Source organism: Bufo bufo, chromosome 11, assembly GCF_905171765.1.
Source record: "Bufo bufo chromosome 11, aBufBuf1.1, whole genome shotgun sequence".
NCBI lineage: Eukaryota > Metazoa > Chordata > Amphibia > Anura > Bufonidae > Bufo > Bufo bufo.
In genome coordinates this window covers 35628637-35652146 of record NC_053399.1, presented here as the reverse complement: position 1 = coordinate 35652146, position 23510 = coordinate 35628637, and the positions used below count along the sequence as shown (strand labels likewise).

At 44.2% G+C, this 23510-nt stretch overlaps 1 protein-coding gene across 2 annotated transcripts in view; it reads right to left on the bottom strand.

The window, feature by feature from the left end:
- TYRO3 (TYRO3 protein tyrosine kinase) overlaps positions 1 to 23510 on the bottom strand; it is a 141536-nt gene that overhangs the window by 101971 nt on the left and 16055 nt on the right. The window lies entirely within an intron of this gene.

Here is a 23510-nt window from a genome sequence, read left to right as displayed (position 1 = left end):
GCCTGGGTGAAAAAGGGGATATGTCCGGGTTCGGCTCTGAACCCGTACAACCCCTTTAATATTTCTGGAAATACACCTATAAAAATTTGAAATAATAAAGCTTTATATTCATATTTATATTTCCAATAGTATTTTGAAATTTTGCATCTAAATGGATATGTAGAATCCCAGCTCAGTCAGTGATCATTTGCATGTTGATCTGTTTATTCCAGTCTTCCCCCTCTCTGTTCTCTACAAGACAGTCATTACCGGGGAAAGTAGGTGGTGGGATACAGAGGATTCCGTTAGTCACTGTGTATTTTTGGCCTATCTGTTCTGTCACAGCTCTTCACAAGAAGCAATGATGTCACTGATACAAATTAACAGCAAAAGGCACAAAAGAGGTCACAAAGAAAAATGGGAGAGAAAAAGGGAACGCGGCTCAACACTTATATTACAAGGCTTAAGTCTGATAATGTTCTTTTAGACCAGGCATCCTCAAACTGCGGCCCTCCAGCTGTTGTAAAACTCCCACAATGCCCTGCTGTAGGCTGATACCTGTAGGCTGTTCGGGCATGCTGGGAGTTGTAGTTTTGCAACAGCTGGAGGGCCGCAGTTTGAGGAAGCCTGTTTTAGACGGATGATGAAGACACAAAGCTTGCTCATAAATATAAGTACTTGTCAGAATGTATCCCTAGTTGGGATCCATTTTTCGGGGGGGTCATTTAGTAGGACCGGCATTTTAGATGCCGCGCTTAATAAGCCCCTGCGCTGGCGGTGGATCTGCCGAAATTACGTAGAGGCTACGCTGGCCTCCACACAACTTCGACGTATCCAGAGCCGGCTTCCTAGCTGTCTTACATTTACATAAAACAGGCGTAGAAAATGTTGAATAAGACGGGCCTCCGTTCCGTGCCCACGTCCACTTTTTTTAGACCTGGCGTGAGCAATCAAAAGTCGTAGATTGAGGCGCAATTAACCTTTGTGCAGCCATCTGTGCCAGAAATACGTCTAATATAAGCGTATTTCTGATCGTAAATGGATGAAAACCTCTGTGGGAAATGTAATGGCAGACTCTACTTAAATAGGTATCCCTGGCTTTGGCATTTCTAGAATATTTCTCTAAAATCAGCCCACCTGTGGTTTCAGCCCCTGGTGATACTCCTGAAGTTTAGTCCCGCCATACAGGTCCTTTGCAGTGGCCTTATTTCATTAAAATAAATGGGCAACTATGTCATAGCCACACCGTAGCCATAGCCTTTCGGCTCAGTTATGTGCCGAATCCGCCCTTTCCGTTTTCCTGCCCCTAAAGGCTGAACGGTGATGTGAACGAAGTCTTATGCATAGGATTGCACAAGATCCTGTAAAAAAACCTATCCTGTTGCATCAGTTGTCATCTGTTTGAGCCATTTCCGTCTCAGATCCGTTTTAGATGGGGAAAAATGCAGTAGTTTTTTACAGGATCCTGTTTTTTTTCCCCCTCTCTCTCTTCTTCTGACGGATCAGAAGAACGGAAAGCTAAATGGTGATGTGAACTCAGCCTCAATGAGCAGGCATGACCGGTTCATTCCCGAACATTGCCGTGTGTATCGGACCACATAAATCTGCCCTGACAGAGGGTGTCCTGAGCAGGTCACATATAGGGCATATGGACAATGATTTTGTTAACCAGACCCCCTCTTTAATGGCAGGTTTACTATTACGATTGTCGGGCAGATTTTCAGAAACAAACGCTTCTTCTTGATAATCTGCCGATCACCCGACGAACAAGTGAAACGCTTGTTCATCGGGTGAAACAGTCGTTCGACAATTTACTTGCTTGCACGTTTTTTGGGCAGCAGACCGTGCTGTCTAAACGGCGATCTGCTGCCCAGAAACGATGCAGCAGTCGCGATCGCTCGTCCTCATACTGTGGAGGTGATCGCCACATGTAAATGCAGCGCTTCACCCCCACTGAACGAGCGGCCAATTATCGGGAAGGAGCGCTTCCTTCGTGATAATCGGCAGCTATACGGGCCGGGTAAATCTGCGGTGACGCTCTGCAATAGATTGCTTATAGACATAGAAGCTGAATTTCACACCCTCATGCACATGAACGTTGTTTGTTTCCGTATCCGTTCCGTTTTTTTTGCAGATAGGATGCGGACCCGCTTTAGTATGTCCGTTCAGTAGCCCCGCAAAAAAAAATAGAACATGTCCTATTTTTGTCCGTTTTAGGTATTGTTACAATGGATCCGCAAAAAAAAACAAAAAAAAAAACGGATGTAATCAGTTTTTTTTTGTGGATCCACAATTTGGAAAACGCAAAACACATACGGTCGTGTGCACGTAGCCTTATTAACACAGGAACAATAAATCCCTTACAAAAGAGCTGTAAGCACAATGCACCCCTTTTTCCGAATAGTCCATCTTGTAGTAAAGAGTCAGAAAATAAGGAGCGTTCAATCACAGAGACCCATAAGGCTCATAAAAGCTGCTGCCTGCCCTCCGCATCCATCTGCCAAGATCCCCCTTCACCAGCCTCCCTCCTCCAGTCTCTTCCATGTTGATCCTTCATACTATATTCCACTCCTGCGCACTCATGGCCTGCAGTCACAATGAGAGCTGCATCCAGTCTGTGGGCTGCGAGCTGAACAACCTGCCTGCACGCTCAGGGTTGCTTTATACTCTACCACAAGGAGCATGCGTATGAGCAATGCTAACAGAGTAGGGTGTTGGTCTTATATAGCAATTTAAAGGGGTTTTCTAGGCTCCTGATATTGATAACCTGTCCTCAGGATAGGTCATTAATATCTAATCAAAGAAGGTCCGACACCCCGCACCCCCACGATCACTGTTCAAAGTGTAGTGGCTTTTTCCCAACCCCTTGATCTGAAAGGACACTGTGTAATGCTACATCTCCCCTGTGGTGGCGCTGCAGGGAAACTGAATGGTTACCAACAGGTTCCCCCACAGATTACGGCTGATCACTGGTGGTCCCAGCAGAGAAATACTTTGTAGTCTTCTTATTGTTAAGTGAACCTGCTAAGAAGTATGGCAAGTGAATTATTTTGAGGTTGTACTTCTTGTCTAGAGTATTACTGTAGTATGGATGTCTACAGAATTCACTGTCTCCATACATAGCAGAACATCAGCAGACCCATCAAATCAGCTTCAGATAAACCAAACCAATCATTAGGCAGGCTTTCTACTCCACTTTTGACTTGTACTTGATTTAGTTAATTTTTACCCCACTTGGTTCCAAAAAGATTATCTTGAGTTCTAGCATAACGTTTAACAGATTAGAAACACACTCAAATGCATTGAGATCTGCACAGTATCTTCACGCTGGGACAACTTCAGTAGATGCAACCAATGACCAAGATTTACCAAGAATCTGTCTACAAAGTGGTGCAAATTTGCGTAACTAGAGCTTCTCCAATTTTTGACTTGAAAAGAGGTTGGGGCAAAGGGCATGGCCTAAGATGCAACATTTTGTGACAAAATTGCGCCACAATTCTGGTCGAAAATTCTTTCTCAGATTAAGGCCTCCTGCACACGAACGTGTGCGCCCCGTGGCCGTGCTGCGGGCTGCAATGCACGAACACCGACCGTGGGGCAGGCGCAGCGGATCGCGGACCCATTCACTTTAATGGGTCCGCGATCAACCCGTTCCGCAAAAAGATAGAACATGTCCTATCTTTTTGCGGAACGGAAGTACGGGACGAAACCCAAGAGAAGCACTCCCGTAGGGTTCCGTTCCGTGCTTCCGTCCCGCAGCATTCTGCATCTCTGGATTTGCGTACCCATTGAAGTGAATGGGTCCGCATCCGTGATGCGGAATGCCCACAGAACGCCACCTGTGTATTGCGGGTCTGCATATGCGGTCAGTAGCACGGGCACGGGACACCTACGGCCGTGTGCAGGAGGCCTAAGCCAACCATTAGCTGGTACAGAATAAGAGAAAAGTGTCTCTCCCTGCACCAGATTTATCATCCAGCCTGAGCCCCTGTGGTATAGCTGGTGCAGGTCTAGACAGCCGGGCTAAGCTTACCGCCATCTATAGGAGTAGTAAATCTGCCTGAATGTCACTGTCTGGCATGAAGACATCCATGTCCAGCCGAGTGTCTTTGGAGACCGTTTTCTTATGTTGGCAAATATTACTTGGCACCATGTGCTAAATCTAAAAGGTGATAAAAATACAACATAAAGCAGCTACAGAAAAAAATAAAAGTACCATGGTAATTATGGCTGAACACTATGATAGCATAATGCCAATAGCTTCCGGTCCCAAAGCCATTACTAGAGCAGGGTGAATATGATGTTCTGTCAGCAGGTGCAGCACTATATGTACAGGCGATGCTTTATATAAGATGACGCCACTTTCTGCAGCTTTTAAGCATCCTGCAAACTGATCAGTTTTATCCTAATGCATTCTGAATGGAGAGCAATCCGTTCAGGAGGCATCAGTTCCGTGCCTCTTACGTTTTTTGGACGGAGAAAATACAGCAGCATGCTGCAGTTTTCTCTCCGGCCAAAAATCCTGAACACTTGCCGGAATGCCGGCATTCATTTACATTGAAGTGTATTAGTGCCGGATCCGGCATTAAGTGTTCTGGCAAAACGGAACCGGCTTTCCGATCTGCGCATGCGCAGATCTTTAAAAAGGCAAAAAAAAATTAATAGCGGGTCCGTTTTTCCGGATGACACCGGAGAGACGGATCTGGTATTTCAATGTATTTGTCTGACAAATGCCATCAGTTTGCGTCCGGATTCCCGGATCCGGCAGGCAGTTCCGGCGACAGAACTGCCTGCCGAATCCTCTGCCGCAAGTGTGAAAGTAGCCTAACCTGTATGGGGCCCTGAAATTCTTGAGGAGACTACCTTAAAAAGTATCACAGGACCAAATTACAGGTGGACTACTGGATTTTGTAAGCTAGAGTTCAGATAATTAGATGATGCCCCAGAAGATTAGTATGCTGAGATTTTTGCATTTTACGGTATAATCCAGCCATTTCAGAATATAGCATTACACGGCACCCACTGAAACAAATGGATCCCTTGATTCTGCAACAGTGGGTGGCACTCTGGCAGCTCCCAGTTCTGGTTCATAGATGGGTTCTCCAAACGTGGGGCAGCCCTTCCACCTTTGATGTCCATATGACCCAGCAGAAACAACCCCTTTCATGGTTCTATCATTACATACAGAGGCACAATGCGTGTTTAGGACTCCTATATACTCCTGTCTCATGAGGACAATCCGTGCACACATCTCCCATAATGAGCATCTTCCTATTCAGAGTGTAATCACAGCTCATCTGAATAATAAGACATGTCTCCGTTTATCTCATTGACACATTTAATGCTCTAGACTCTTTCTTCAGCATGTTCATGTTCACCTTATAAATGACACAATGTGCTTATTGTTTCCTGCAGTACTTACTATTTAGGTGATACACACGCATCTAACAGAGTGAACTCAACGTTTAAAATGTTTTTTTTTTTTTAATATTTCAATTTTGATGACCCATCATAAATAGGCCATCAATATTAAATCTGTGGGGGTCAGACTATCATCACCTCACCGGTCGGTTGTTCAATGAGGAGCCGTCACCGCTCCTGACATGTCTGTTTTACTAACTACTTGTGTCCTTCATGTAAGAACAGTTCTGGAGCATCGATTCCTATGACTACGTTGTGCCGTTCCTCTTTTAATCCTAGTGGAAATTTATGAATGCACTTCTGGCCGTCTGTAATAAAGGTCCATCTGGGTGTCACAAGTCGGGGGAGGTATGACATTGTCCAATCAATGCTGCACACGCCCAACTGGTAAAACCCATCTGGACCTACACTGCAAACTGCTAGTAATTCATTTATAATTTCTAGTAGGAATAATAATGGAATGCCACATCATAGAGTCATAAGAATACATGTTTCAGAATTGCATGGATCTGTTCATTAAAGGGTTTCTATCACTTTGTTTCACCTATTTAGCTTTCAGACACTAGCGATCCGCTAGTGTCTGCTTTATCTAACCATCCTAATATAAGAGCTTATTGTCCTGCCGTTTAGCTAAAAAAATAACTTATATAGATATGCAAATGAGCCTCTAGGTGCTATGGGGGCGTGATTAGCACCTAGAGGCTCCGTCTACCTTAACAAACTGCCGCCGCCCAGCGCGTCCCTCCAGCCCGCCCATCTCCTCCGGAATGCGATGCTCCTCGTATTCGGCGCATGCGCAGTGAATGTCTGATCGCTTCCCTGCTCAGACATCTCCACTGCGCCTGCGCCGATGACGTCATAGTGCTCCGAGGAACAGGCGCAGTGGAGATGTCTGAGCAGGGAAGCGATCAGACATTCACTGCGCATGCGCAGAACAGAGACGCGCACGGAGAGGATCGCTTCAGCTGGAGATGGGCGGGCTGGAGGGACGCGCTGGGCGGCGGCAGTTTGTTAAGGTAGACGGAGCCTCTAGGTGCTAATCGCGCCCCCATAGCACCTAGAGGCTCATTTGCATATCTATATAAGTTATTTTTTTAGCTAAACGGCAGGACAATAAGCTCTTATATTAGGATGGTTAGATAAAGCAGACACTAGCGGATCGCTAGTGTCTGAAAGCTAAATAGGTGAAACAAAGTGATAGAAACCCTTTAATTCTTGCCCCATAAATGCAATCCATTTAAAAGGTGTACCATTACAGCTTATCCACAGGATAAGGGTCCGACCACCAGGGCCGCTGCCTGTTAAGAGAAGTTCTTATGATCGGAGGGGGCACAGAGGTCGGAGCCCGACCGATCAAACACTTATCCCCAATACTGTGTAAAATGGGTCAATCATTTAAAAACGAGAAATAACATAATGGCTGCATGTTACCTGGCTGTACAGGAGAAGCTGCTTAGCAATCAGCTACAATGGACAGGGGAACCTGGTAAGTGTTTAAATGGGTTGTCTTATCTGAGACGATGGGGGCATATCTCTAGGATATGCCCCCATTGTCTGATAGGTGCGTGTCCCATCGCTGGGACCCACATCTATAATTAAGAACGGAGCGGACCAAAGCGATGGCTCCGGTCCGGCCACCACCAAGCGCTCTCCCCGTAGAAGTGAATGGGAGCGCAGTGCGAATGACCGGCCACCGCTCCCATTCACTTCTATGGGCCTGACGGATATAGCCGAGCCAGTGCTCAACTATTTTCGGTGGCCCCATAGAAATGAATGGAGGGTGGCTGTGCAAGCGCAGCACACTGTCCACCACTTTTGGGCTCCGTTTAGGAGATAGGTGCGGGTCCCAGCAGTGAACGGAGTGGGCCAAAGTGGTGGCTCCAGTCTGGCCCCCAGCAAGCACTCCCCCTATAGAAATTAATGGAAGCGCACCGCGCATGACCGGCCACCGCTCCCCTTAACTTCCAACGGAAATAGCCGAGCCAGCGGTGCATCCTCCACCACTTTCGGGGCTCCGTTTAGGTGGATAAGTGCAGGTCCCAGCGGTGGGACCCGCACCTATCAGACAATGGGGCATATCCTAACAATATGACCCCATTGTCTCAGATGAGACAACCCCTTTAATTCCCCTGCAGCGTCAGCAAACACCATGAAGCATTACATGGTGTACGTTAAAAATAAATGGGCTGTCCGTATAAAGCTAGGACATGCTGGGTCCTCCAGTGTAAGGGACGCTCTTTGTAGCTGCTCTCTGCTACATTGTGCGCAGAACATCAGAAGGAATATACAGCAGGTCATACATAAAGTCACAAAGTTAGTGCCATTTTTTGAGTTTGGATTCTTGACTGCTCAGATCAGCATGTGAAATGCTTCAGATGTGTAAAGTCAATATTAATTCTTAATACAAGCGAGAAGTTAACCTGTTTCAAGGGTAACAATCTGAAAATCCACATTTAAAATTCTCTTTATTCACCGTGAATGACATAAATAATTTTGCACTGCCTTGTGTTCTGAATGCAGCACACAATGCACGTCATGCTTGCACGTCACTGATGTTATTTTCGAATCTTTAATCAAAGGCCATTTCATTCAGTCAACAGAATATTTTCTACACCAGAGTGATTTAACTACCCCCAACAAGTTTGCCAAAAAAACAAACTTAGGCCTCTTTCCCACGGGCGTTTGCGCCCCGTGGTCGTGCTGCGGCCCGCAAAATGCTGGCCGCAATGCACGAGCACAGTCCGTGGGGCAGCCGCAGCGGACCCATTCACTTGAATGGGTCCGCGATCCGGCCGTTCCGCAAAAAGATAGAACATGTTCTATCTTTTTGCGGAACAGAAGTACGGGACGAAACCCCACGGAAGCACTCTGTAGTGCTTCCGTAGGGTTCTGTTCCGTGGTTCCGTATCTCCGGATTTGCTGACCCATTGAAGTGAATGGGTCCGCATCCGTGGATATCCTCAGGATAGGTCATCAGTATCTGATCGGTGGGGGTCCGACACCCAGGACCCCAACCAATCAGCTGTTTGAGAAGGCACCAGCGCTCACAGCTTCTACTGTGAGCGCCAGTGCCTTCTCAAACAGCAGATCTGCGGGGGTCCAGAGTGTCGGACCCCCACTGATTAGATACTGTATCAGTATTAGAATCTTGGAAGACCCCTTTAACAATTTAACATTTCAACAATATTTTTACAGTGACCCTATTATGGGGTATTGCACAAGAATGAGGACACATGTGGCTCTATCACATTATGCTCTTTAAAAAAAAATGTGGCAAAAACAATGGTATTTTTGTAAAACTGCAGAACAAAACCCACAGTATTTGGCCACACTGGAGCCATACATATAACCAGAAGAAGCCATACATAGAACCATACATATAACCAGAAGAAGCCATACATAGAACCATACTTATAACCAGAAGAAGCCATACATAGACCATACAGATAACCAGAAGAAGCCATCATAGACCCATACATATAACCAGAAGAAGCCATACACAGACCCATACAGATAACCAGAAGAAGCCATACATAGAACCATACATATAACCAGACGAAGCCATCATAGACCCATACATATAACCAGAAGAAGCCATACATAGAACCATACATATAACCAGAAGAAGCCATACATATACCATACAGATAACCAGAAGAAGCCATCATAGACCCATACATATAACCAGAAGAAGCCATACATAGACCCATACATATAACCAGAAGAAGCCATACATAGAACCATACATATAACCAGAAGAAGCCATCATAGACCCATACATATAACCAAAAGAAGCCATACACAGACCCACACATATAACCAGAAGAAGCCATACATAGACCCATACAAATAACCAGAAGAAGCCATACATAGACCCATACAGATAACCAGAAGAAGCCATACATGGACCCACACATATAATCAGAAGAAGCCATACATAGAACCATACATATAACCAGAAGAAGCCATACATAGAACCATACATATAACCAGAAGAAGCCATCATAGACCCATACATATAACCAGAAGAAGCCATACACAGACCCACACATATAACCAGAAGAAGCCATACATAGACCCATACATATAACCAGAAGAAGCCATACATAGAACCATACATATAACCAGAAGAAGCCATACACAGACCCATACATATAACCAGAAGAAGCCATACATAGACCCATACATATAACCAGAAGAAGCCATACATAGAACCATACATATAACCAGAAGAAGCCATACATGGACCCATACATATAACCAGAAGAAGCCATACATAGAACCATACATATAACCAGAAGAAGCCATACATAGACCCATACATATAACCAGAAGAAGCCATACATGGACCCATACATATAACCAGAAGAAGCCATACATGGACCCGCACATATAACCAGAACTATTTGAATTAATCAGATCTCCATTATAATATTCATTTACAGTAAGGAAAAAAAAAAAAAAGATTTTAAAACCAGATTTATTTTGGAGGACTCCACTATTTCTGCATCTTCTGTGCCAAGTATCAGATATGAATTCCGTTGTCATTTGTAAGCATTAAGAAGATATATATATTTGCTTATATTTGCTTACATTCCTTAGGTTTCCAGATTCTCCATACTTTCCAGTAAAAGAAATTACACGGTTCTGGTAATTGTTAGCATCTGGCTAAATAACTGACAATTATTTGGTCATTTCTGAGGAACGTTATCTGAAACCATCTATCTGGCAGCTGTGGACAGCTGGATATAGTGATGGAAATCTTGTGCTGCGAGAACGAGAAGTAAAGTAATCGTATTACCACGTTTAATCCAAGCCTTTATGAATCATCTTGTGGGACTCTGCCCATAGTAGAAAAATCTTTCCAAAACAGATCACACCCAGAGCGATCAGGCAAGCAACTCGTTGACGTGTATTATGTGATATCCTTACAACAACAACAAAAAAAACAACAAGAACAACAACAAGAACAACAACATTGCATAAGGAATTTATGAGTTCTGAACCTCAGCCAGTGCAGAGAGAGGCTACAGAGAAAATCTCTTGCTCCATAGAAGTTTATAGGGGAAGTGGAGTCAACATTAAAAAGGCATCTGTCAGCAGATTTGTATCTATGGCACTGTCTGACCTGTTACATGTGCGCTTGGCAGCTGAAGACATCTGTGTTGGTCCCATGTTCATATGTGCCCGCATTGCTGAGAAAAATGATGTTCTAATGTATGCAAATGAGCCTCAAGGAGCAACGGGGGCGTTGCCGTTACACCTAACGGAGTAATGGCAACGCCCCGGGTTGCTCCTAGAGGCTCATTTGCATATATTAAATCTTAACCCAAGAGGCCGATGATTGGCTGCAGTGATCACATGCAGTTGATATGACATCACAGAGGGAACCCTGCCAGAAGAACCAGGGCAGCGGCACAGCATCTTTTTTGTAAGTAATGATCTATTCCTTACTGCAGATGGATCGTATGCGCTGTCCGGTTTCCTCGAGAAAGAGGACAACCCATTTCAATAAAAAAAAGCAAAAAACAGAACTTGTTTTCCACACTGCAATTTCCCTACTAGACTTTATCATCTCTCGTTTTGTACATTTAAGTCAACTAGAAGGTCAAATTTGCACTTTGCTTTTTCATTGCTTTTGTTCCGCTAAAACTATGAACTGGTCCAAAAACAAAGGAGGATGCTCATTACAGGTCTACTAAGAGCCACGTGGGAAAAAGCTTCACCATATGCATTTGCCCTATGGCTAATAGGTCCAAACACATGCATACGGACATGTACAGAAACTGCCTGATGTGTTGCAGCTTGGACCCCATTGAAGCACAGATGAAATCTTGACCTCCATCGTGCGTGAAGAGATGGTTGTGAATGTGCGGTCACTTACTTCTATACAGACTTAATGCACATGCAAGTCCACCGCTACGCCAACAACCCCATCCTTACAAACAGTAATATCCTTCTTGTGTCTCCCACCGAAAACCCAGACTCCTAATTATTCAGCAATACGAGAGTGACAGACAGGATCACTGCATAAAGGGCTCATTCACATGACCATAGTGTTTTGCGGTCCAAAAATTGCAGATCCGCAAAACACGAATACCGGCCCATGTGCGTTCCGCAATTTGTGGACTGCACATGGTCGGCACCATGATGGAAATGCCTAATCTTTTCTGCAATTGCGGACAAGAATAGGACATGCTCTCTCTTTTTTGCGGGCCACAGAATGGAACTACAGATGCGGACTGTACACGGTATGCTGCCCGGATCTTTTGCGGCCCCATTGAAATGAATGGGTCCGCACCCGTTCTGCAAAATTGTGTAACAAATGCGGACCCATTCGCACGATCGTCTGAATGAGCCCCAACTCTGCAGACCTGCTCTAGAGTAGACTAGAAAAGCTCTGAAAGAAACAGCGCCTTAACTTTTTTTTGTTTTTGTTTTTCTGTTGACTCTGACATAGTGTAATGGCAAGGCGGCACTAATATTTTTGTTTTAGGTTGGGTTGGTTTGGGGATTTATATAACATATATGTACTGTATTTATTATCAGTATGTACTTCTCATTTACAAGTAAAGGTTTGCATATATTGTATGTAAAAGAAATGGGAGTAAACAAGACAAAGACATAAGATAAGACCAATAGGAAAATGCATTGCAAAAAAAAGATTTATTTTTATTTTTTATTTTTACAGGCGAAACATGTTAAGTCAATGTGTTTCAATTGCACAAACTGCATAGGCCATTACCACCGTGTAAACCCGGCCTTAGGAAAAAATGTTCTCATTCAGTTTGCTATATAGTTCTAACGAGATACACAAAAATAATATTTTTTCTGTCAGACCCCACTACCTGTTTTTATGACCTCACTGCCCATTTGCGACGTAAAAAAGGATGAGTGATAAGTGTTGTTGGCTTCTTTTTTGCCTATTCTTGGGGTGAGTGGTGTTGGGGCTGTGTCAAACTGGCACACTAAAATACCACATGGTCCAACCTCTGGCACGAGGTCCAGTAGAACGCAACAACATTTGGGGTTGAATTTGGAACCGACCAAGAGTCAGCAACCTTCGGCACTCCAGTTGTGAAACTACAATTCCCAGCATGCTCCATTCATTTCTATGTGTGTTCAGAGAAGAGAAGAGGAAGTATGCATGTTGGGAGTTGTAGTTTCACAACAGCTGGAGTGCACGAGGCTGCCTACTCCTGCTTTAGGGTCTATTGCACAAAATATTGATTCCTCTTTTGTGTACAATGGTAACAACAAAGTTTAAAATGCCATTAAAATTGGATGTAAAGATGGAGGGGGCTCCGAATAATTTCCTCTGTTGGGCCCAAGGCTAACCCACGGGAAGCCGAAAACGTGAACAGAATGAAAAATGGCAGATAAGCAGTTAACTACAGTACATCGATTGTGACTGAATCTGTACACTTGTAGCCACTGTACCATCAACTCTATTGAGAATATGGCCCTTAAAATAGCCCTAGAGAGTGAACATTCTTGAAATATAGATTTTTTTCAGCCCCTATTCTGAAACCTTGGGATCTACGATAATAACTATACCTCTCAGGGCCAGTTAGTTTATTAATGCTGGGACTGGTTCCTACCACAGTCCCTATCTACTGTACAAGCCCGTATTACCACTGTACCATGCATTTTGCCTGTTTTATTCATATGTTCACTTATACATTGGCTCCTTATAAATAAATAAAAATCTGAAACGAGAGATTGTGTTCAATGCTGTCCTCGAGAGGGACACTACAAAGACTTTGCATTTGGACAGGGCGCCATCTCTTAGATGGTTGTATTGTTCCCATTTATACACAACGTCGGTGTCTTGTTAGTTTTTTTGATGTTATAGGTTTATTTCCAGGATTTATGCCGATATCAAAAAGGATAAGGATAGGCGGATTAACATGCAAAAGATTTATCTTCAGCATCGAGCTGTCAGCACTGAACTGACGTGTAGCATCTGTACGTAGCGCTTTATGAGAACAGGACTGAAAATCTGTCATCGCTCCGCTCTTTTTATTTGTTTTGTTCCAGACAGATCCATTTGACCAGAAATCAGTTTGATGCCTTAACATGGTACTGAACGGAGGGATAAAACAGCAGGCAAACAGTGCAAAATAGCTTCATGTACACCTATGTACTGTCTAGGCCAAGATCTCGAAGACACTGGGCAATCTGAGGCTACAGGTTACCAATGTCGCCATTTAAGATCTTAAGGGGCGTTTTCATGACCGTATTTTCAGTCTGCATTTTTTGCAGATCAGATGCTGACCCATTCATTTCAATGGCGCTGCAAAAGATGTGCGTGCATCTATATCTATATGTCTGTTCTGTGGTCTTGCAAAAAATAAATAAAAAAAATATAGAATATGTTCTATTCTTGTCCGTTTTGAGGACAAAAATAGGCATTTGTTACATAGTGTGGGACCTGCGGAAGGGGAAAATGTGGGATGCACAAAGTATCTGTGTTTTCAAAATACGCTATTTATGGGCCGCAAAACGGATAATCTTGTGTAAAGACCCCCTTAAAGTGGAATCATGACTAAAATTACTTCCATGGGTCTGTGGGCAGGGGCAGACTGGCCATAGACCCTACAGGGAGATTTCCCGGTGGGCCGATGCCCAGCAGGGCCATCCAAACCCTCCTGATGGCCACAGGCCAGATACATAATGATCTGATGCTCAGTGGCAGCAGGTGCCCTCCTGAATTTAACTGTATTACCTCCCTCAGGACGGTGATACAGTTGAATACTGTGGTTGGGGCAGCAGTATTTTGTGCTGTGCTGTGGTATTTGACTCTGCTGGGCTGGTATTTTGTGCTGAACTATGGTACTGCAGGCCCTGACTACATCTGTTGTCCCTGCCTACTGTGTTGCCCTGTCTTCCGTCAATTTGGACCCACCTACAACATGGGTCTACTTTGAGGTTTTTTTCCAGGGCCACTTCTAAGCTCCCAATCCGCCCCTGCCTGTGGGAGCAACTGTAAGAAAAAGAATCCCCTTTAATTAGGCCAGAGCATTGTGGGACAACTCAAATTAGATGCCTGCAGCTTAGGGTAGATGGGTAGCTTAACATTTATACTAGAAGAACTTTTCAGGATGACCTTTCCAATCATGAAGAACGTTAAAAAATGCGCTGCTGGTTCACCATGATGTCATGAACTCTTTGGTCGGCTTTGTTCCTCCAATTTGGTTGGGCTCAGGATTAAGAGGATTAGGCAGCTGCCTATGGAGTCCCCGAGGGCAGGGCAGCAAACTCTATTACACATATGTGATATGGTGGCAACCTGGTCCTGTATTGAGAACTGCACATGTGTGGAGGTAATAGAGGAAAAGCGGCGAATTATAATGCAGTGACCCGCTGGTTTACTGCTAAAGGGCTGATGCTACAGTTCACTGCTAAAGGGTTAATGTTATAGTTCACTGCTAAAATGATTACTGAGATGTTAACTATGCACTTTCAGTAATACAAATGGTTAATGTAACTTTATTATGCACTATGTATTCCAAAAGGCTCTGTATGGGTAGGAAGTAGTTAACGTGTAGTCCCCGGTAATAGTTGCTGGGTGGTGGGCTGGCAAGTCAGCCAAGAGGAAGGACATATATGCTGCCGTCAGTGTGTAACCAAGACATGCTAGGAGAAAGTAGGACACCACCCCAGTTAGTGAAAGATGCCGGAAAAGCAACTTTACTAAGAACCAACCTGTGAGAAAGAAGCACCGAATTTTTGCAGAAGGTTGAGGACCGTAACTGGACTTTTAAAACAGTAAAGGTAAAGCATGCATATGGCTTTAGACTTTACTGCACATGGTTAGGATTAATTGCTTCAGGCATCTGTCACACTACTGAGACAGACTGGCCATCTGTTGTAGGACTGCATCCCACAGTTGGGAACTGAAGAAAAATAGAGAAGAATTTGCACACCTTTGGTCACTTTGGAAGATTGCTAGTATCCATAGAAAAACTCACTGAGGACCATCATAATTGCCACCTCCTGTCCCCAAGCCTTTAGGAAAAGCCTACTTTGTGAAATACTTGAGAACTGTGCATAATCTTTGTAATTTCACTGTGACAACCATCACCTATTCAGTAAAAAGCGATATTTTATGTTACTATAATCAAGATGACCTGGTCAATGTTCTCCATATCTGATACAAGTTTCCCTGTTCTCCTGTCTTGCACCCCACTACCCATTCATCTAACATCAAGGGCACCCCAGCCACCACCAGGCAGGAGACCTCAAAGTCCACGCTGTACTCAGAAAGGAAGGAGGGTTGCATCTCAACCATCACTGCAGGCCCCAAGGGAGCGACACGGTGAGGACAGCCATTGTGACTACTGCTACTATTACTCCTAGCATTGCTACTACCACCACTCACGTCCGCTCGGGCCCGCTACTTAAACACTAAAGACTGGTGGAAAATGGGTTAAAAGGGTCAACAAAATGAATAATGGTTTATCTAACAGCTGTCATGCTGAACTTCAGGTGGTTGTCCCCAAGAGATCTTGTCCTGGACCTGCTTTTCCAGGGATGCTCAACCAGCGGCCCTCCAGCTGTTGCAAAAATACAACTCCTAGCATCCCCTAATAGCTGTAGGCTGTAGGCTGTCCAGGCGTGCTGGGAGTTGTAGTTTTGCAACAGCTGGAGGGCTGCAGGTTGGGCATCCCTGTGCTATACTATAAAGTTGTGGTATGGGAAGATAACACCTTATAACTTTTTACTGGCGCTGTAGTGAAATATCAGAAGAATAGACTATATTTTTGTATACTTCTGAAAATGTTATCATTTGCTATGTGTCTATGGGAAGTAACTACAAATGGCAGCCATCTATATTGCTGTTATTTGTATAGAAAATATCTGCCAGAACCTGCTATGAAGTATTCTAGATATCTACATGTCATTAAAACAAAGTCAGTGCTTCTCCTGAATGTAAACACGTTTCCCAGTGCAGGGTTACCAGCAACGAGCGAACACGTGGTAGCCTTACACCAAGGGTGATTTCAGGATAAATTGTTGAAGGCAGTTGTATAACTATAGAAACTGCCTCAGTGGACCTTGATGAATCATGATATTCATGAACATAAATGACCATTACAATACATTCATAAAAACGTGAGGTGACTTAGCAACTCGTGCTCTGTGACATGCACATTACAGCATGCCTTCACAATACAGCGCTCGTGATCGCCAGCTGAACACTACCAAAAAGTACAGCAAGTGCAGTAAATCCTTCTGGCCTTTCAGTATAGATCAGGGATCAGCAACCTCAGGCAATCCCGCCGTTCTGAAACTACAACTCCAAGAATCCTCCTTTCACTGCTACAGGAGTTAGAAGAACAGCCAAGCAAGTGTGCATGCTGGGAGTTGTAGTTTCACAGCAGCTGGAATGCCGAAGGTTGCTGATCCCTGGTCTAGAGCCACAAAAAAATCAACTGAATCACTAATGGCATAGCTAAAAAGTCAATTAGCTGCTGCATAAGGGTTTTGCAGTGTTTGGGGTATCCAGGAGTTTTTCCATCACATTATGCCCAGCTCGTTTCCAGGGGTTATGACCACTCTGCAATCCAGCAGTGGTGGTCGTGCTTGCACAGTATATGAAAAAGTGCCGGCCTCTTCGTTGTCTGGGACCCTGAGAGCGTGCATAGGCACGTATCTGCGCTGCAGCTAGGGGCAGATTGGCCATAGACCTTACAGGGAAATTTCCCGGTGGGCTGATGCCCAGGGGGCCACCCGAGCCCTCCTCTCTGCCGCTGGCCAGGCACATAATGAGCTCTCAGCGGTAATTAACCCTGTGAGAATCAGAAACTCATGTACCCCCCACCAGCGACCGCACATGAACTCTGAATTCAACTGCTGTGGCCCACATGTCACCTCCTGAGCCCTCTGCTTCATATCGTAATCAGAGACAACTGAAGGAGGACAGAAAATGGCATCTAATGATGGCCACAACAGAAGGACAGATTTTGGGGCAGTATATTGTGCTGCTCTGTGGTATATGTTTCTGCTAGGACAGTATTTTGCGCTATGGTATTGCTGGCCATTCCTATTTGTATTGCCCTGCCTTCTGTGAGTTTGGACGCCCTTACAACAAGGGGCCACTTTTAGTTTTTTTTACAGGGCCACTTTAAGTTTTCAGTCCGCCCCTGGCTGCAGCGGTGGCCGTAAACCCTGGAAACGAGCAGTGTATAATGTGATGGAAAAGTTCCTGGGTAACCCCTCTAAAGACACTGCAAACCCTTATGCAGCAGGTAATTGTTTTTTAAAATATGCCACTTAGTGATCCAGTTGACCTTCTGTTGCTCTATATTGAAAGTCCAGTATTACAGGGCAGGACCTAAAACCAAACAAACCACAGGAATTTTGTCAAATAATAGGGGGCTCATTACCATCAAGGTGATTCCCTGTGGTCAGGAGTATTCAGGATTAACTAGGGAGAGTTCCCATACCTCTGCTATCAACACTTTTTGCCACCTCTTAAAGGGCATCTGTCAGCGGATTTGTACCTATGACACTGCCTGACCTGTTACGTGTGCATTTGGCAGCTGAAGAGATCTGTGTTGGTCCCATGTCCATATGTGCCTGCATTGCTGAGAAAAATGATGTTTTAATATATGCAAATGAGCCTCTAGGAGCAACGGGGGCGTTGCCGTTACACCTAGAGGCTCTGCTCTCTCTGCAGCTGCTGCAAACTCTTAACTTTGATTGACAGGACCAGGCAGTAAAAATACCATCACATCTGGTCCTGTCAATCAAAGTGCTGAAGGCACGGCTCATTTGCATATAATAAAACATCTTTTTTCTCAGCACTGTGGGCACATATGAACATGGGACCAACACAGATGCCTTCAGCTGCCAAGTGCACATGTAACAGGTCAGCCAGTGTCATAGATACAAATCTGCTGACAGATGTCCTTTAACAAGAACATGGATTAGAAGAACCCATGTGAAATATACATATCTGACTTGGAGTTAATTGTTGGGGGATTTCATTACATGTTTTTCTTCTTTTAATTATGCACTGAACACTTTCTCTGGTACAGAGAACATGTAGGAGCACAATGTGAAACGCCATGCTGAGTGTTGCTGTTTCAGTTTGTTGGGTTTCTGCCATCGGTTCAAGCTGGAAAATAGCTCATTAGGATATTACAGAAACAAGAGGCCCAGGATCCCATCCACCTCCATTTAAGTGATAGGAGCCCTATGCATGTATGCAGTGGGTGGACTGGAGAAATGAAGGCAGCTTCCTATGGTTTACAGCTGGGCACCACAGGCATATCTCAGCTGCTTCTTGCCGTACATTCACAAGAGGTGATGATGACTGATCCTTAATGGGCTCCTCAGGGAGTATACTTAGAGATGACTGCTTATCACTCAATGTCACCAACATCTGCAATATTTTCAGGGGATAGTAAAGAAACGCTAAATCTTAAAATGAACAGACAAAAGTAGGAAAAAATAAATAAATGTAACACCAAATGGTCTACAACAGTCAAAATAGGCTGCAAACACAGGGGTCTTCAATGCCTGGGTTCTCTATGCTTTGGCTAACCAAGTAGTGTATCATTTATAAGGGAGCAGGGCTTTGCCTGACCTCATTAGATGCCTTCTAGAAATAGTTTAGCAGGCTAAGCCGTTTCCTAAAAGTATGGGGCTACCTCATGCCAAGTGATATCCTTCAGGTTACTGTCACTGAAATAAATGCGGTCGTTAACATTAACAGCGGAGGATCTCTCCGCTCATGGAAGATTTTGTGTCAAGTACCTTCGTTAAAATTGCATTAAATTTGTAGACATTTTGAGAGTCGTCTCATAAAATAAGAATGAAGGACACTGGAAAGGTCTTCAAATGTAATGATGATTCCTAAAAGAAAAGCCACATCTAGGCGATAAGGTCTTCTGTATCTCTGTACAGCTGCAGTGCTGTCAAAATAGGGAACATAAAAAAATAATAAATAAATAAATAAAAACACTTAATGAGGACTTATAGGGGATTCATGCTGTCTATGTCTGTGTATAGGAGAAAAACAGTCAATCAAGCCAAACCAACCAGAAAGAGGCCACCAGGGAGCCGACCAGAGGGCTATTTTCCCCATTTCAAATAAGTTTTCACTGACGTGCTGCAGCATTTGTAACCAGGATGCCTTTTGATATTCATGGATCTTCTGACATGTTCCCTTTAAGCGTACTGGGGGGGGATACTGGATATTAAGCTAAAATGATAATTACAATGACAAGTAAGGATTGGTGTAAGAAAAAGATTGCTTCAGAACAATTAAGTCTTCTAAGGCCAATTTCACACAAGTGGTTTCAGTCGTGTGATGGTTGTATTTCCCGGACTGAACACCGCTCTTCTGATCGAACTCACAGCATCTTAATGACTTATAGTTCTCTGTGCTCCTCGTAATCACCTACTGCCGTGAGTACAGCTCGGTAGACCGTGATCAGACAGGAACACACAGCATCGCATGTCATTAGGATGCTGTGAGTTCACATCAGAGGAGCAGTGTTCAGGCCAGGAAATACAGCCGTCATACGGAGTGAATATGTGAATTTATATCGTGTGAATATGGCCTCATTTTTTTGGTAATTAGGAGCTTAAAGGGTTGCTCGGCGGCTCAAAATATTTTTTACAAAAGTTAATTTTTTTTTTTAAAGCCATACTCAACTCACAGGTCCCCCAACCGATGCTCCTGGTTGGAAAGGTCACGGTAGGGGTGCACCTAGCCTTTCTGCTGCCTGAGGCGAAAACTGAAACGGCGTCCACCCTTCCCAATGCCAATTTCTTAACCTTACCCCTTCCCTTTAGCCCACGGCCCTTCGGCTGCCCCCGTTGCCCCTACCTGATGCTGGCTGAGGCCTCATTGGTGGTGCACCCCTGGGTCACGGCTTTAGGTGTCAGGTGTGTCTAGAAGGACTAGCAAAGAGAGACTGGGAACTCGGAAAAATGCTCCCAGCTGGGGATTGGCGAGCTGAGTATGGACACTTATTTTTTGAGCCTTCTGTAAAATAAAATATCCAACAGACCACCCCTTTAAGCATATAGGGAACTGTTTGGGCCACTAAAGAGGATTTTGCATGAATTTTGCTATGGCCTAAAAAGAACTAGAAGATTAGTGATTTACGTCTGCTGATCAACTATATTCAGCTGAAACTTCTCTTTTAAACAGATTTCCTTCATCCTCACAATAACACAGCAAATGTCTACAAAGAACAACTTATATTTCTATGTGCCAGGTAAAAAAAAAACACTAAGTCTGCATTTCTGCTGTATATCTCTTTTATGTGTTCTTATGATCATGTCTCTGCTTTGTGGCTTCACAATTTTTCGGGAAGCTTAAAAGAGAAATCATTTTCCTAAGATGATAATGAGCTGTGTGAGACAAAAGTTAACAATTACTCAAATGAATTCCTTTGCAAATAAAAGAGGAATTAAAGGAACACTAAACCCAGGGATAAACGAAAGAAACAGTCTTGTGGAAATCTGGCAGAGAAAGAAGAGTCTTTCACTTCCCTGTTATCTCCAAGTCCTCAATTTTGTGTCGAAAAAGTAGGCGGCTTACAATGGAAATGGTTTCTCCATCATAGCCCAGAGATTTTTGGTTTGTCTGTGTGCTTCTACATGGTACAGGACTACACTGTATTGCAGTAACCTACAATGCTGTTTACCATTAGTAAAAGAAGCCATTTTGAACTCCAGTAGGGGTTGCCACTTTCCCTCGGTGGTGTCAATCTTAAAAGGGGTAGTCCCTTGCAATACCCTATTACAAAATTCGGAGTTAATAGAAACATATCCTGTTAAAGAGTCACTCATTAACCAAGGTGTAGGGCAGCGTTTGGAAACCTTCGGCACTCCAGCTGCTGTAAAACTACTACTTCCAGTATGTACGCTTACTTGGCTGTTATTGTAACTCCTTTAGAAGTAAAAGGAAGATTCTGGGAGTTGTAGTTTCAGAACAGCTGGAGTGGCGAAGTTTGCTGATCCCTGGTGTAGGGGCAGCTATTAAAAGATTCTATTAGGTCATGTTGTAGATTCCAGCTAAAATAAAGGACATAATACTGCTCCAAGCAGAGATATTTTGCCTGGCAAAATGCAAACACTCACGCTGGAACATAACGGACCCCATATGTTGGCGGTGTCTATGCCGGAACAGAATCTCAGAATCAAGGCACAAGTGTGCACCTAGCCTTAGGGCTCATGCACACGAAGCAGCAGGGCCCGTGTGCCAGCCGGGCTAATGCTGCAAACTGCGGTCTACAATGTACGGGCACTGACCGTAGGGCTGCTGTATGGAGACGCAGGACTCGTTCACTTGAGTGCGGTTTTACGATCCGCATCTGACGGTCCACATCGCAAAAATGTAGTGCATGCACTACTTTTTTGTGGTGCGGAGGCACGGACAGAAAAGACACGGGAGCACTCCACAGTCCTTCCGTAGCTCAGTTCGGTACCGCCCCTTCCGGATTGCGGACTTGCGGATTGCAGTGCTCAAATCGCCGGTGCCTGTATATTGTGGACCTGCTATTTGCGGGCCACATTATGGGCCTGGCCGGCACATGTTCGTGTGCATTAGCCCTTACCCTGAAGGACCCAGCATGTTTATGCATTACACAGAAAACCTATTAATTTCAGTGGGATCTGCATAATTCTTCAGTTTCCCAGTGGTGATTCTGCAGGAAATTGAACACAAGGTTCCTGCAGATCACCGCTGATCGGATGAAGTTCTTACGGATTCTCACCCTGTAAACAGCTTCATATTAGGAATATCTTCTCTAACAAAAAGGGCAATACCTTTAAGCTAAAAGCAAATTGGACTTGCCAAGATGCATTATGGTCTAGAATCCAGACCCTATCTGCATTACTTGCGCAATATTACATTCCCTAATATTACCTGGTGGCAAAAAAAATAAAAAATTTGCTGAGGTTGCATCAGTGAATAAAACTATTCCCAACTTTGTCCTTCGTGATGAAGAAGAACACTTGGCCAGTTATATAATCTATTTGTTTGACCAATGCGATGAAATTACTGTGAGGTAAAATATGAATAGAGGCTTACATGTGTCTCCTAGATAGTCCCGCTCTACTAGTTCCACTAATGAGACTAACAGGAGTTGATAAAAGTTCTAATTACTGGGAAGCAACTCATACTGTATGCCAAGATTTATTATAATTATTCTCTAACAGCCAAATGATAGAAGATACGGGTTTTAATTGACAACCTTGTGTTATTTTACCCTCAAAGAAAAAGTCTCAGATAGCTCAGTGAATGCATGAAGTTAAAGGGCATCTGTCAACAGATTTGTACCTATGAATCTGCCTGACCTGTTACATGTGCGCTTGGCAGCTGAAGGCATCTGTGTTGGTCCCATGTTTATATGTGTCCGCATTACTGAAAAAAATTATGTTTGAATATATGCAAATGAGCCTCTAGGAGCAATGGGGGCGTTGCCATTACACCTGGAGGCTGTGCTCTCTCTGCAGCTGCCGTGCCCTCTGCACTTTGATTGACAGGACCAGGAGTTATGACATTTTCACTGCCTGGTCCTGTCAAAGTGCAGAGGGTGCGGCAGTTGCAGAGAGAGCACAGTTGTCACAATCAGTGTGGGGGGAAACCTCCACACTACACAGAGGAGGTAAAGGGGAACAGTAACTGGGCCTGGAAACTAGGGAAGAAACAGGTCACCTCCTAAACAACCTTAATCCGCGCCCTAACTACCCATCAATATGAATAGACCTTGAAGGTAGGAATATTTATATGCTATATACCGAGGCCCTTATATCCCTATAAGGCCCTGGAATGAGGTTAGTACCAGAGACAACCCATTCCTCCTCAGATGGACGAATGGAAGTCTCTGTCTCAGGGCCAGATACAAACAACAGGGAATATAACAAACACAAAACACTACAGACAAGACGTATCTGAAAGTAGAAAATTGGCAACTCCAGAAGCACCACAGAGAACAACGACCAGCTAGTTAGAAGGCAGGAAGAAAATCTATAAACCGCACCTCCAAGAGTGAGAAGCGGCTACTTATGGGAAAGGTAATTTACCAACAAGCAACACCTGAAGCAAGGAGTGTGGCATTCACCAAAACACAGACCCATTA